Source organism: Manduca sexta, chromosome 5, assembly GCF_014839805.1.
Source record: "Manduca sexta isolate Smith_Timp_Sample1 chromosome 5, JHU_Msex_v1.0, whole genome shotgun sequence".
NCBI lineage: Eukaryota > Metazoa > Arthropoda > Insecta > Lepidoptera > Sphingidae > Manduca > Manduca sexta.
Window position 1 is genome coordinate 6,732,198 of NC_051119.1, and position 14,710 is coordinate 6,746,907.

At 35.7% G+C, this 14,710-nt stretch overlaps 1 protein-coding gene across 1 annotated transcript in view; it reads right to left on the reverse strand.

Moving 5' to 3' along the window:
- The window catches only part of LOC115449367, a 124,484-nt gene extending 112,527 nt beyond the window's left edge, over window positions 1–11,957 (reverse strand). Inside the window, exon 1 of the mRNA XM_030177168.2 lies at window positions 11,458–11,957. The gene's annotated coding sequence lies outside the window, so the exon portion shown is untranslated. The remainder of the gene's footprint in view (window positions 1–11,457) is intronic.
- Between the last annotated feature and the right edge of the window lie 2,753 nt (window positions 11,958–14,710).

The following is a 14,710-nucleotide window of genomic DNA, read 5'->3' on the forward strand; positions in this document are numbered from 1 at the left end:
CAAGGGATAATCATGTCTCTCGACATTCTATTGGACCCCACTCCGCAACGGGTACAGATGGGTAATTTTGCGGAGCTCGTAAAAAAGGAAGGAACCATTATGAATTGTTTTTAACAGACCGGCATAATTTCGTCGACTGGCGAGAGATAATCTTTCATCAGTAACTCTATTTCCACCATACGCCACTTACCATAAGCAATGTGGTATCTTTACTGGTATCAAAAATCAATGTACACGATAATTTATTATGCATCATTGTTTCTAACCAGTCGGATACAAAACCTTCTCCTTACCCTCCAAAGAGAGGGTTAATATTGAAATGTAAGTTATAACCACTTGAATTTATTATTCAGAGCACTTCTCAAACTAAAATTGTGTAAGTTTGTTCAAGAGCTTGCTTTTAGTTATTTAAATTAGAATTAAAAGCTATTATTGTATATTAGTTTAGGTTTTGTCTTTTAGATACTTTAAAAAAATACTGTATTTAAACGATTATTGGAGTTTAAAACTTACATAATTTAAATTTATAGGATCACGTATTTACTCCCAAAATAGGTAAGCAGAATCGCAACCCGTGCATGGTTTGCCCAGATCACAAATGCATATATTACAACTGCCCTTTCTTTTTCCTTTTCAATGTCCATGCCATATGGTTGTCTGTAAGATATTGCCTCGAGTGATAAAACCGCCAATTGTACTCTATTTATAAGTGGATATACCTTCTTTTGTTCCTTTAGTACATGTGTACAATAAAGAATTAAGTAAATTATCAGGATCATAATGATTTTTTATGTTTACGCGAATGTTCGACTTTAAAATTAAACTATTTTTCGGATTTTATCGCGGTTTTAATATTTTAGTTTTCTCCCGAAGTTTCGAAGACTTTGCAGCCCTCATGGTCACGGGGGGGACTGGTGACTTATCAGGATCGTCAGATAGTTGTGAAAACATATATACCACGAAGCCAATTTCCTTTCATAGCCTTAGGCAGCGATGTATACTCACTTCATTTTACACACTTAGACTTCACTCCACTCTTAGACTCTATATTTACAACAAAAAGGATAAAAAATACTATTTCACTTACCTTCGTGATAATGTGAAAAAAAAGAAAAAATCTTTATTTAAATGAAAGAAAGGTACAGAAAATAATTGCCGGAGGTTCTCAAACTAGGCTGAGCCCTTGGGAAACCAATTAATATTAAATAATCTATACATATTATAATACCAAGTCCCCAAAGCTGTCTGCCTGTATGTGTTCGATTTTTTTCAAAATCTACTGAACGGATTTTTGTACGGTTTTTACTAAAATATAGTGCAATTCTTGAGGAAGATTAAGCTAAATAGTACATTAAGGTTTTATAAAAATTTGACTAAAATATAACAATTAGAGTAGACGCGGTCGCGTGTTTGTAAAAAAAATGTGGGACGGGATTTACGAGAGAAAAGCTTTATAACACACTGATTGCAACACGGGCGAAGCCGCGGACACAGCTAGTATATTATAATTTGAACAGCACCACCTCCGTTAGGTTCCATAAGAGTCAAAAAATATAAAAAAAAAGGATCTTTACAGACGGACGGACGGACAACAAAGTGATTTTCCTTTTGAGGTATGGAACTCTAAAAATAACACGATAATAACTAAATATTACAAATTAATTATGTTACTCCTTACCCGTATTTCTAAGTTTTAACACAACTCCGTAAATACGTTTTTCCGTTAAATGAATACCGAAAGAATAAACAAGAGTAAAAAGACTCGGCCCGATAAAACGTCTGTTCAGAACAAAGCGTTTCCCTCTCGCCAGTCGGAACAATCCCTTGTGCCAACTATTAGAGCGGTATTTTTTCTATTAATCCCACGCCCAGCTGTGGGATAGTGTTCGTAGCAATTGTTTTAGAATTTGTGAACGATTGATGCTTTAAACTATGATGGGTGTTTTTAATTCGAAATTTAAACTTTTGTTGCAAGGAAGGGCTTTCGTTGCGAAGTCGCTTACATCATTTTTAACCGCCAGTTTCTTCATTGGCAGTGACAGTCATAATTACTGTTATTATTGCTTGAATATAATGGTAATTTATGGCAACTCTTATGACGTTATTATTAGTGAAGCTTGTCCTGTGACAACTCTTATAACTTGCTTTAGCTATTTCTTTTACTTTTACAGTTAACAAAAAAACTTTGCTGGATAATAAATATTACCATAGCATCCTCATAGACGAAAATATTTGCTGCTCAGTATTAGCGCTGAATCTGTATGTACCCAGCAAAGAGCAATAATCTCGACTCTCTCTTGCATACCTAATATACCGAAATGTGATGATATAAGTACTCTATTCTCCAGTGGCAACGGGTGAAAATTTCCGAAAAGGGAACCCGAGACAACATATAATTACTACTAATATACATAAATGCATTCAAACCATTCAAAGATTAGAATTCAAAAATTAGATTTGATATAAATTACGAAGGGCAAGCCGACAGGAATCGAGTCATATGGACCCTTCGCTACTAATTCTCTGCCTACCCCTGTACCTAACAGGGAAAAGGCGTGAGTAAATGGCACGTGGTAATAAACGCAAATTTGTTGCTAAACACTCGCTTAAAACATGAAAATGGGACTCGGTCTAGATTAATTTTATCTCGGTCACGCTGCGTTGCATCCAATCAGCCGAGGTCCCCTGATACAAAAATATAATAACTATAGCAGCCGGTCAGCTGGGGTCGACTATTGTTCCCAGTATAGGACGGTTAAACACAAAGGTGTTGCGTGTCCTATGCTAGGCCATTGTTTAGTTGGCGCATGTTGCCGCGTTTCTATTTGTTTAGTTTTTGTTGTGATTAGTTATAAGTAGGCGACTGTTTCGCGTGAATAAATGCATGAAATATAATATAAATACATACATTGTAGCCAGTGTGACAACTGGACATAATAAGACTTAACATCTCATGTTTTTGGTAGGCGAGCGCAGTGGAATATCAAACGTTACTTTGTAATTCATGGTGTTGGATGGTGTTTCTACGGTTTATAGTCGATCGTATTACTTTTCACCAGGCGTACGGCAAGCTCATCTCGTGATTAAAAGAATTTTTTTTTTTTAATACGCTTGAGTGGTAATTAAAAATATATAACCGACAAATATACTTAAAATGAGTTATGTACATGTTTATAATAGTAAGAATTTTCTGCGTCCTTTGATCTAATATTTTCTTTATCTTTAGAATTTTTTTTTATATTATTGAACATATTTTTTATAAAGTAATCAGTTTAATTGTTATAAATTTTCCGAAATTAAATTTTGTTTTTTTTTTATTTCAAAGTGTATCGATTGTCGCTTAGATATGACTGACTTACAAGCGTCGTTAAAACGTTTGTTGGAAGTAAATAATGAAACCGCTGAACGTATTTCGACGGAATTTGGCATAATGATAGACCATGAGTCATGCTCCATGACCTTATTTACATATAGGCTACGTTATATCTCGACTTTTGTACCGGAAAAAGAGTCATACGAGCAAAACTGCAAGCAGAATTTAGTTAGGAATGTATGCAAACCACTAAATTTAATATAGCAAACACTTCAACTACCACATCAAGTAAACCAATGAATTTTATTTCGCAGCTTGAACACTTTGATTAAGAAAACTAGTTTTGCCCACAGCTTCGGATATAATTCGGTTAAAACAAAAACATCTTATGTCTCTTTTGGGGGTGCTTAGCTCACTCCATACCGGTTTCATCAAAATCGGGGAAATAATTTATACGATTTCTTATTTATTATTAGTATGGATATTGCAAGCATTGCTTTCATTAGTGATTCCCTACGTGTACCTAGTTTCCTTCATTAGCGTCCATGTTAATACTTTAATTAACTAACAATTTATTTAAATAAGGTGTATTTACAATTATAACTTCGCTTTGTGGACTATTGGAGAATCTACTTTAGCAGCAAGGACGATCAGCATCACATTAATATGCGAATATGTGATGGAAGATACATTGCTGGTGGTAGGATATATATATATATATACTTAGTCTGGCCATAAATACTGTTACACTTAATTATAAAAAAATATTACATTTGAATTTCGAATCTGTCATTTTTATACGATTGTTCATTGTGTTTTCTCATTTTGGCGCCAATACATTGTAAAATATTTTGCGATATTAAAATGGTGTGGGGTGATAAAGAGAACCGAATCGCTGTGATAGCATTACACAAAGTAGGTATGGAGCCAAATGCAATTTTTAAAACTCTCCATACACTTGGTATTAGTAAAATGTTTGTGTACCGGGCTATTAATAGGTACAATGAGACCTCCTCTGTTTGTGACAGAAAAAGATCTGGCCGTCCACGTAGTGTTCGTACGAAAAAGGTGGTCAAAGCAGTAAGGGAAAGAATTCGAAGAAATCCTGTCCGAAAGCAAAAGATTTTATCTCGGGAAATGAAGATAGCACCTAGAACCATGTCGCGTATTTTAAAAGATGACTTAGGACTTGCAGCCTATAAGAGACGCACTGGCCATTTCTTAACTGATAATTTAAAGAAGAATAGGGTGGTAAAATCGAAACAACTACTGAAGCGGTACGCAAAGGGAGGTCACAGAAAAATTTTGTTTACGGATGAGAAAATTTTTACAATTGAGCAACATTTTAACAAACAAAATGACCGTATTTATGCTCAAAGCTCTAAGGAAGCTTCCCAATTAGTCGACAGAGTGCAACGTGGACATTATCCGACTTCAGTGATGGTTTGGTGGGGTGTTAGCTATGAAGGAGTGACTGAGCCATATTTTTGTGAAAAAGGTATCAAAACATCGGCACAAGTGTATCAAGATACCATTCTTGAGAAGGTAGTTAAGCCCCTTAACATCACCATGTTCAATAACCAAGTATGGTCCTTCCAGCAAGACTCGGCGCCGGGTCATAAAGCTCGGTCCACGCAGTCTTGGTTGGAATCGAACGTTTCGGACTTCATCAGAGCTGAAGACTGGCCGTCGTCTAGTCCCGATCTTAATCCGCTGGATTATGATTTGTGGTCAGTTTTAGAGAGTACAGCTTGCTCTAAACGCCATGATAATTTGGAGTCCCTAAAACAATCTATACGATTGGCAGTGAAGAATTTTCCCATGGAAAGAGTGCGTGCTTCTATTGATAACTGGCCTCATCGTTTAAAGGACTGTATTGCAGCCAATGGAGACCACTTCGAATAAGCTTTTTATATTTTTAATTGTTTTATATTTATGTATTAAACTGACACACTGTAAAAGTAATAAATGTTATTTGCAGTTAACAATTTTCTTTTTTCTTTATTACAATATTTATGGCAAGACTAGGTATATATATATATATATATAGTACAGAGTGTTCATGTGGAGCACATAGTGCTTCTTTCAGGCTATTAAAAAAGACTTTATAATCAAGGTCAGGCGGCTCTATTCCGTCTACGGAGGTATATCCGTCTTATTACAATTACAGGCGTTCTAATCGAAGGATAGATTTGATGGCCGTATAGTTAAAAAGGGGATTTATTAACTCTCATACCTATATAGCTATCAAAGCTATTCTTCGAATAGAACATCCGTAATTGCAAAACGATGGATCCGCCCTTATAGACCGAATAGAACCCTTGAGCTTAATTATGAATTCTTTTTTAATGTCCTGAAATAAGGACTATGTACTTTATTTTTCTGCAATCTTACTACCGAATCATAAGTAAAAACAATATAGAATTCTCGTGGATTCGATCTACGACATATTAGATTCGATTCCCGCGTCAGGTCAAAGTAATAATAAATTTTCCTCTCCGTATCAATCCGACTCTATCACAGTGATAAGAATAAAATTGAACAGTGTACTTAATGCAGCTCATCGTATTAAATATTACTACATAACAAACTCAACGAAGCTTACACGATACTAATTAGCAATAGCGGGTATTAACAAATTCCATGATAGAGAAAACATAACGCCGTGCATATGTGAAGTTCCGTAACGGCGTTCGAGCTTAAAAGCTTTTGCGGATAATCGCGTCGTTAATTATATGGTATAAGCCGTTATAGTCTAATGAAAGTCTATTAGGTGCCGTGCGCAGTGAAATATTGGGATGTTGTTACCTTGTACAGCTTTTATAAGTGCTTTATTGTGGATATAGCCTTGGAATATTGAAGAGCTTCTGTAAAGTGAGAGGTACTTAAAGAGAGTTAGGATTAGCTTGGAGTCAAATAATGATAAGGTACGGTGTCAGTGGTGAAAAGTGAAATTTTCCGAAATCGAACCTGGCGCAACATATAAGTATATGCATGAATATAATAATAATAATTTAAATTAAACTATTTTGCGGGGTACTACTGTTCCCCCCGTGACCATGAAAAGTAAAATATTAAAACCGCGATAAAATCCGTAAAATAGTTTAATTTTAATATCTAACATTCGCGTAATCATAAAAAAACATTAATAATAATAATATCAGACCTGTATTATATACTGTCCCACTGCTGAGCACTGGCCTCCTCTTGAGAGGAATTAGGCCTTAGTCCTCCACATGCACGAATGCGTTCTGGAAATCATTCTAATGATGATTAGATTCTACATAAAGGGAAGCCGTAAGAATCAGATTATGACCTTTTGCCACTGCCAGATGTATCATAAGAGAATGGAATTCGAAAAGAGAAAAAAGGGACTTCCCAAGAGAAGCTGAATCAAGGTACGTTATGTGCCCATTACCTCGCCGAGATTATGTACATTTGAAAATGTATACCAGATATAAATTATTGCTCTATTTAAATATCTGAAGCTCGTGTTCAGGAACGTTACTTAGCTAAGTACGCAGTGCTGTGATAATAAGTTTGTTTCTCAGTGCTTAGGGTATGACAGCCTTTGCAGTGCGTAGGCATAGGAGCGTTGTGATTGGCCAATATTTAGATACTACTTTACTCCAGTTGGCTGTCAGTTAATGAAACTTATTAAAGCCACGGAAAACTATGAAATTGCCAATTGGCAGTATGCGTTTGGGCGCACTGTCATCCTCATAGTATTGTTTGTGAATAGTGTTAGTCAACAAGACATAGTTTATAATATTATGCCTCCCTTTCGGAAGATTTTACCCTTAGACACTGGAACGTGGCACCACCTGATAGCAAATAGTCCCTTAATACGTAAACCAATATAAATACATACTATAGTAAAATCGTAATTCCTAATAATTGTTCCATGTTCCTACGCTATCGTATGCTAATGGCGCTTATACAAACTTTAGCACTCATTTGCATCGTGTATGTTAATTTAGATTTGTCTAAGCCTATGAAATTGTTGCTAAATTGGAATCTAAATATGTACTTTGACATCTAATAAATAAGGGCGAAAATCTTTAAATAAGATATATCTACCCCACTAACAACTTTATAATGACAATATTTTTATGTAGAACTGGCACACGGGGAGACCATGCTACTCTTTATCCCGTTAATTAAAACACATAGAAAAATGAATTTTTAATCTGATCTTTAAATAGATCGCTATTAATTATGAGAGAGAAGGAATTTTTCTAGCAGGAAGAATTTTTACGCAAATTTTGTTTGACCTTAGTCTGAAAATAAGCTAGCATATTGTAAAATTCTCCATACGAATTATGAATAAAGAACGTCAATTAAAACATCAGGCAAAAAATACAAAATACCGCGATAAAACCAAAAACCTATTCCGATGTCAATCATAAGTAATCATTAAAACCATTCAACTGCAAATAGCTTTAAATTTCTGATTCAATAATATATGTAACAACAGTAACTTCTTCAGTTTAACGTACGGGCATCTGATTATAGAGACTAGTTGACCCGACAGACGTTGTCCCGTCTTAACTAAGAATTTGCAGCGCGCATTCTGTCAATCGCTGACAGTTATTTCAAACAATTGACTGTTATATAAAATTAAAATTTTTGTAAAGTTTTCTTAAATTATCTAATTTTCCGCGCAATTTTTTAATTTTTTCTTTCATAAGACCCTTCTCCTGCCAATAACAAACACAACAAAAAAAATAGTGACATCGGTCCAGCCGTTCACGCGTGATGGCGTGACCAAGGGAAATAGGGATTCATTTTTATATATATAGATTAGTGTGACGTAACTATCTAAGTTGCCGACTAACTTCTGTATTGTGGAGATTGTTGGCCAACTTGTTGATGGTTTTGAATGGAATCTCTTAGTTATGCTCATAGCATGACACGTGGATAATGAGTTCTTATGTTTACGCGAATGTTAGACATTGAATAAAATTATTTTACGGATTTTATCGCGGTATTTTATATTATAATTATCACCTGTTTTGAAGATTGCAGCCTCATGGTCACGAGGTGGACTGCGGATTATTATTATTATTAAAGATAAAGATATTTATATTGTAAAAGATGAGTGACAATAAATTTTACAAGATGGTCAGTTTTGAAAAAAGGAGCTATATGTTTTGCCTTTTATGGTGTAAAAAAATTATATTTAATTAAAATACAAAATTTATTTTATATTTATTTTTTTATTATTATATGTATTACTATCTATTGCTCGTGGGTTCGTCCACGTGAAGGAGTATTCCGGAATAAATTTTTTCCGACTTACTTGATATGAATCGTTATATTATGACCAAATTACAGAAAATTATTATAAATTGTAGCCTATGTGTTATTCTGAGGTATAACCAATATTACTGTAAAGTGTCATCCAAATCCGTTCAGTAGTTTTTTCGTGAAAGAGGAACAAACATACATCCATACTCACAAATCATTTATAATATTAGTAGAATATAAACTAAGCTAAACAAAGCCAAAAAAAACTATGGATTTATTAATTATAAGTTCGGATGCAGTGTGCGTCATAGTATTGTTAATGAATACGGGTCCTAGATACGGAACCCTAAAAACGCTAGTCATTAATGGTAAAATTATTCCGATTACAACATGCACTGCCTACGCTCCATATGCTAACAGATGTTTCACGTGTGACTCATGAAATTACGTTTATTAATCAAGCTTCAAAAGAATATCCGCCATTTTGGCGCAAGTTTCATAGTGTTAAGGGGTCGTAGGATTCCGCTGTAGACTGAGCCCGTGTCTCATCTATGAAGTAAACGTTCTTATAGATCAGTTATCTAAAGGCGTATACAACACATTCACATGGTGTGTGTGTCAGTAAACATGGATCAATTATGACAACGCCACGCTTACGCATCAACTATTATATACCCTACATTAAATAAAACGTTCGTACACAATTGCAAAGATATATTGAATAAAACAATAATTCTAGATTCTCTAAAACTAATTTTAAATATTTAAATTCGTTCTTAAATCGGCCAGCGTTCTATAAAAATAAATCGCTGCCTCAAAGAGTATAACCAGCCTATTCTCCGTAATACTATATTTGTACACAAAACCTTCTCAGTAGTAAAGGCCCGTGGCCAGCTGAAGATGAAAATAATACAAAATTGGTATTATTAACTCATAGAATTAATAGCTTATTACACAACAGGTAATACAGGCTGGCGGTAGGATATATTTATATCCGCCCGGATAGTGACCACCGTACACAAGGTATTAAAGTCCACCATAGTGGCCCACGTAGTCTCGCGTTCCAGGATCACCCTGTGTATATCAGTCCAATAGACATAATACTGTCGACTGCGGACGGATAATCAATCATCTCTCGTCGATCGACATTCTATTGGACCAGGTTCCGATTAGCATAATTGTGTCGACTGTCGAGGGGTAATCATCTCTCGTCGATCGACATTCTATTGGACCCCACTCTACTTACCATCAGCTGCAGTAGGCACTTTGCCGCGTCGTATACAAAAAGGTATTACAATACGCCCTTGGTTAATTAACTACAGTTATTTATTCAAACTGGAATACTCACGTTCTTGATTCATACAACACATACAAATGCAGAACCTTCTCCATTCAATTATCACTAGATTACATCTGGTTTAAATGTGAACGTCACTACTACCCATACATAAATTGTTTACACAAACACTATAATACGTGACCATTACCGTCTTATTAGCGTTAAATTAGCGAGGCATCCTCACTGCACAGTCATTGTATTTAAACTTTAATGCAAACTTCGCGTTCGACTTTTACACGATGCATACAATGACTGTGATATGTCAATGTATTTTGGACTTTATGTTGTTGTATTAACGATGAATTTTGTTTGCTAGTGTAAGAAGTAGTGCTGAGCGCGCAATTTCGAAATGTCACAAGTTTCGCTTTATTATTTTCACCCACGCGCCCATTCAAATGCTGTGTGCAGGTAAACCGGTTGTTACTTACTATGGGAAACGAATCCGATAGATGTTTGGATTGTTTTTACTTTATTTTATCTTATTAGTATCGAGATAATCTATTTGAATCGATTACGGGACGTACAAAATTGTATGTAATAGCGATGTAGATAATTATTCAAGACATCGCTATTTAGTGATGTTAAATGAATATTAATTTGGCTAGTTATTGTTCGCCAATCCGTCCGCGTGATAACATATTTAATTACAAATTCTGCTAGACTCTATTTTCAGATAGGTAACGTTTTTTTTTAGTAAACTTAGAATTGCTTTGGAACTCTATGATGTATATATGATTTAATATATAATTATTTTCCATAGCTTGTTGTCTAATGACATTTGTAAAAAAAATAATATTGTAATTCTATTGATGTGAAAATATTTACGGAGTGCAACTATGTTTTGAATAATCTCAATTTACTATCGTGTTATTAAAACACATTACAGCATAACCTATAACTGTGTGAACTGTTATAATCTGTGGCATTTTAAAATAGATAAAACACTCTTCGTTATTGAAGCAGAATAGCCTCTACTTTCAACCAATCGCCACGTGCTCATGTGAATGAAAACAAAACGTTTCAAAAACCATTCTCATTGACAGATGGCGTAAACAGTAAAATCCCCTACAGCCATACAAATGTACAGTCAAATAAATCATTGAATAATTGTTCAGAAATTTAAATAAATGAGCGAATCATTTTATTATTTGACTCGTTTAATTAGTTTGAATTTAGAATTCACGATGTTTATATGTATCGTGTTTACTCATTTACTTTGAAATAAAAACAATTATACTTAAGAGTTACATTTAACATTAATGAAGTCCTCAACAGTATTTCACTAATCTGATTTCATAATTTGATATTAATGAGTTATTGTCTGCAAGATTCATATTACAAAATTGAATGAAACAAGAAAATAAAATGTCATAAATCCGTACGAATACAATTAAATACTCCGAAGGCTGGTAAACGTTAACAAATGGATCCCGATGTTAATAAAGATCCTGCTAATTAAGAAATACACAAAGTAGCTAATGATTAATGGCCCATGGTCCGTACCCAAAACATTTTCCAAGCCCTAATGAGTCAATCGTTAGTTCATTACACTCACCTTTCCGCTCTAATGATCGTTCATTGTCAACAAATAGGCGCGCGCCGGGGCGGCGCTGGCGCGGGCACAACACTATGCATGACGTCACTTCCTATTACACTCCATTCATAAAAGTAAATCGAGCGTTTTACATGACATCGGGCACTAATTTCGAATTTCGAACGCGGCCAATCACTATCACTAGTTTAAAATTCGAACGTAAATTTCTTTTTTTTCCTGTTTTTTTTTCGAACGAGCGTGTGTGTCAGTCGAGGTGCGCGCGCGTTTGAGCACGCGCCGAAGCCTCAATGTGTCGCCCCCGCGATTTTCGACGCGTGGGCGCCCTACCGGCTCCCAAACCGAATTTGCGTAATAAGCGACAAAACAAAAACTACATATGATTTTTTAAAACGGACGACCATCAGCGGCGGGGGATCGCATGAAAATGGCGAGCTTTCTTTATAAGCGGTATGTTAGAATTTTAAATGAGTATCGAATAATGCATTCGACATAAAAAGCTATCGGCGTCCACTAACAATATTATGTGAGCCGGTGCGTTGGGCTCTCGTTGAGGTGCGCCATGTATGGAGAAACGAGTTCGTCTGCAGTGCCGCACGTTTCGACTTTTTGCCGAGCGGTTACAGGAAAGAGCTCTGCACACCCTCGTCCAATTTATTAAGACCTGTTTCATACCTCACTTCCATTTTCAATTGGCGCGTGGTGGAGTTATATCGCGTGTCTACGTGTTGTGGTCGGTTTATGCCAGGGAAGGTGCATTGTGCAGATCGTCTGCTTGCAAGCCGCGTCTTGGCTCTGGCTTCATACATTGGTAATGAAATCGTCGCCGCAATACCTCGTAATTAGACATGTCCCGGAGTGCCGGCCTGCGTGAACTGGCCTTGTGGACTCAGTTCATACAATTGAATATTGATAGGGTTTAAAAATACAATACTAAAATAGAATACATTTTGGATCCCGTAGTACAAAGATATAAATTTGAAACTATAGAGTTACTAAGACTTTTACGCTCCGGTGCCCTAAATTACGATGCGAGAGCCACCATTATCGTCAGCAATAGTTATTCAAACAGGCCGGCATAATTGTGTCGATTGTCGAGGTATAAACATCTCTAGACGGTCGCCACTCTATTTGGCTCCTACTCCGCTTACCATCAGGAACAGCGGTGTAACATTCCCAATTCGAAAAAAAAATTACCGACATTTATTTGTCAATTAAAAACAAACTTATAATATTTTGAAATTACTTATCGATTCTAAAAATCTTTACACAAATAAAAGCTTTATTTCAGAATGCTGTAAGGTGCTATTTGTGTTAGAAATGGATATTATCGCTTGCAGAGCCACAAGCGAATTCTAGTATTCCACAAAAAATAGATATCAGAACTGCAAATGCACGTAATATTTTTTTCTATAAAACAGTTTTCACTATTTTAGAAGACAACAAGATTGTTTTCTTATGACAAGATTATTATAAGCATAGCCTACAAGTAATCCTTAAATATACTCACGCTTTTTATCTCCAAAGGGATAGGCAGAGGGGCAACTGGTGCGCCAACTTTTCGCCGACGTGATTGGGTGAGACTATCGCTATAAAGGGCACATATTTCAGGCTCTGAGCTGATACTGAGTGGAATAACTTAACATTATTTTTCCCGACCCGGAATCGAACCCAAAACCTTAGCCCTGCATACCGTAATACAACTACGCTAAAGAGTCAGTCAGTGATCTCTTAATATTAATTTATATACCAATCATTCTGCCTATGTGCAGTCATTGGGACTATTCAACATAATGTATTTGGTTTAATTCTGCTAAGTTACTACTGCTACCTTGATAGAGTTGACAATTATAACCTAAGGAGTATAACAAAAGGAAAACGCTTTCCTCGTCTTTAAGTACCAATTCTATATAGTAATCTAGCATTTCACAAGGCTTCTAAACAAGAAATCGAAGAAATAAAATATAGTGTACTTTACAGAACAAAATATTACTAGTATTACAAATGCACTAATTTAGTGCAAATGTTTGGATGTTTGTTAGAAGTAAGCGCAGAAACAGCTGCACGGATATGGATGAAATTTGGCACACAGATAGACTTTGTCGTGGATTAATATATAGACTTTTTATTCCGGTAATTTTCTCCCATGGGAAATATTGGGATTTTTTATCTGATTTTTTAATAGATGGGGCTAGCTTCAGACCGGTGGCTGTAAAAATTGATAATATTTTAGAGACTTGTAAAAGGAAAGGCTTCTTTATTACTAAACTTACTCTGTCTTTAGTAACTGACTGTTTGCAAAGACTGGTAGAGTAAGCTTAAAATTGTACAAATTTTACAAAATTTTAGTAACTGTTACAAAAAGTATCTGAAATACGATTCTAAGTTCATAAGTGTATGGAATTTCCTTGTACATGACTATGGCTTTACATAGTTTTTCTTCTTACATATTATTTATTTATCACAAATATTCCTTGTGAAATCTTTGTTTCAGAATAGCGCCCGGCAATCGGTTTCGATCTTCAAGCAATCCGTCACAATAACTTGGTCAGAGGATCTTGTATTGTGAATAGCAATGAACTGGGATGTTCTCAGAACTGCGATGCACTGATCATGTGTCTTGTTAAATCGTAGGGCTATCAGTCAAGGAAAATGAAAAAATGCCAAACTGTTTATTGTTTTTTCTTAAATCATGTACATTAAAGGAGAAATAGAATATCGATATATAACAGTTTCGACCCTAACCTTTTTTGTGTTTGCGAGAGTTTGTTTGCTACTTCCCCCTCCATTTAGGGAGGGCTGGGTAAGTTATATTGGGATCACTGGTATTACGATTCAGCGCTGAACCCAGCCGTTTACCTAACACTTTTAAATACACCCTACACGGCATACCAACCAATACGCCGCGCCACGGTGGCCATGTTTTTCGTATTGGCAACATGTGCGATCTGCGTCCGTTGGCGATTGCTAGAATAATGCCGGCCTTCATACATGACATTATGTACAGGTGTTCGCCCCAAAATCCCACTTTCAATAACAACATACGATTCCGAGGAACATATTACTGGCTATACAGTCGGGAACAAAATATATCCAATACCTACCCACATCAATGTATACAGTATGTTTCGATGAGCTATTCGAGATGTTCCCTTTGTCTCCGAACCTACCGATTCACGCCGACGCTGGATAGAGACCGGGTAATTCACTACCCTAGTTCTTGATTTACATAACGTGCGCAGTGCCTACGGAAATC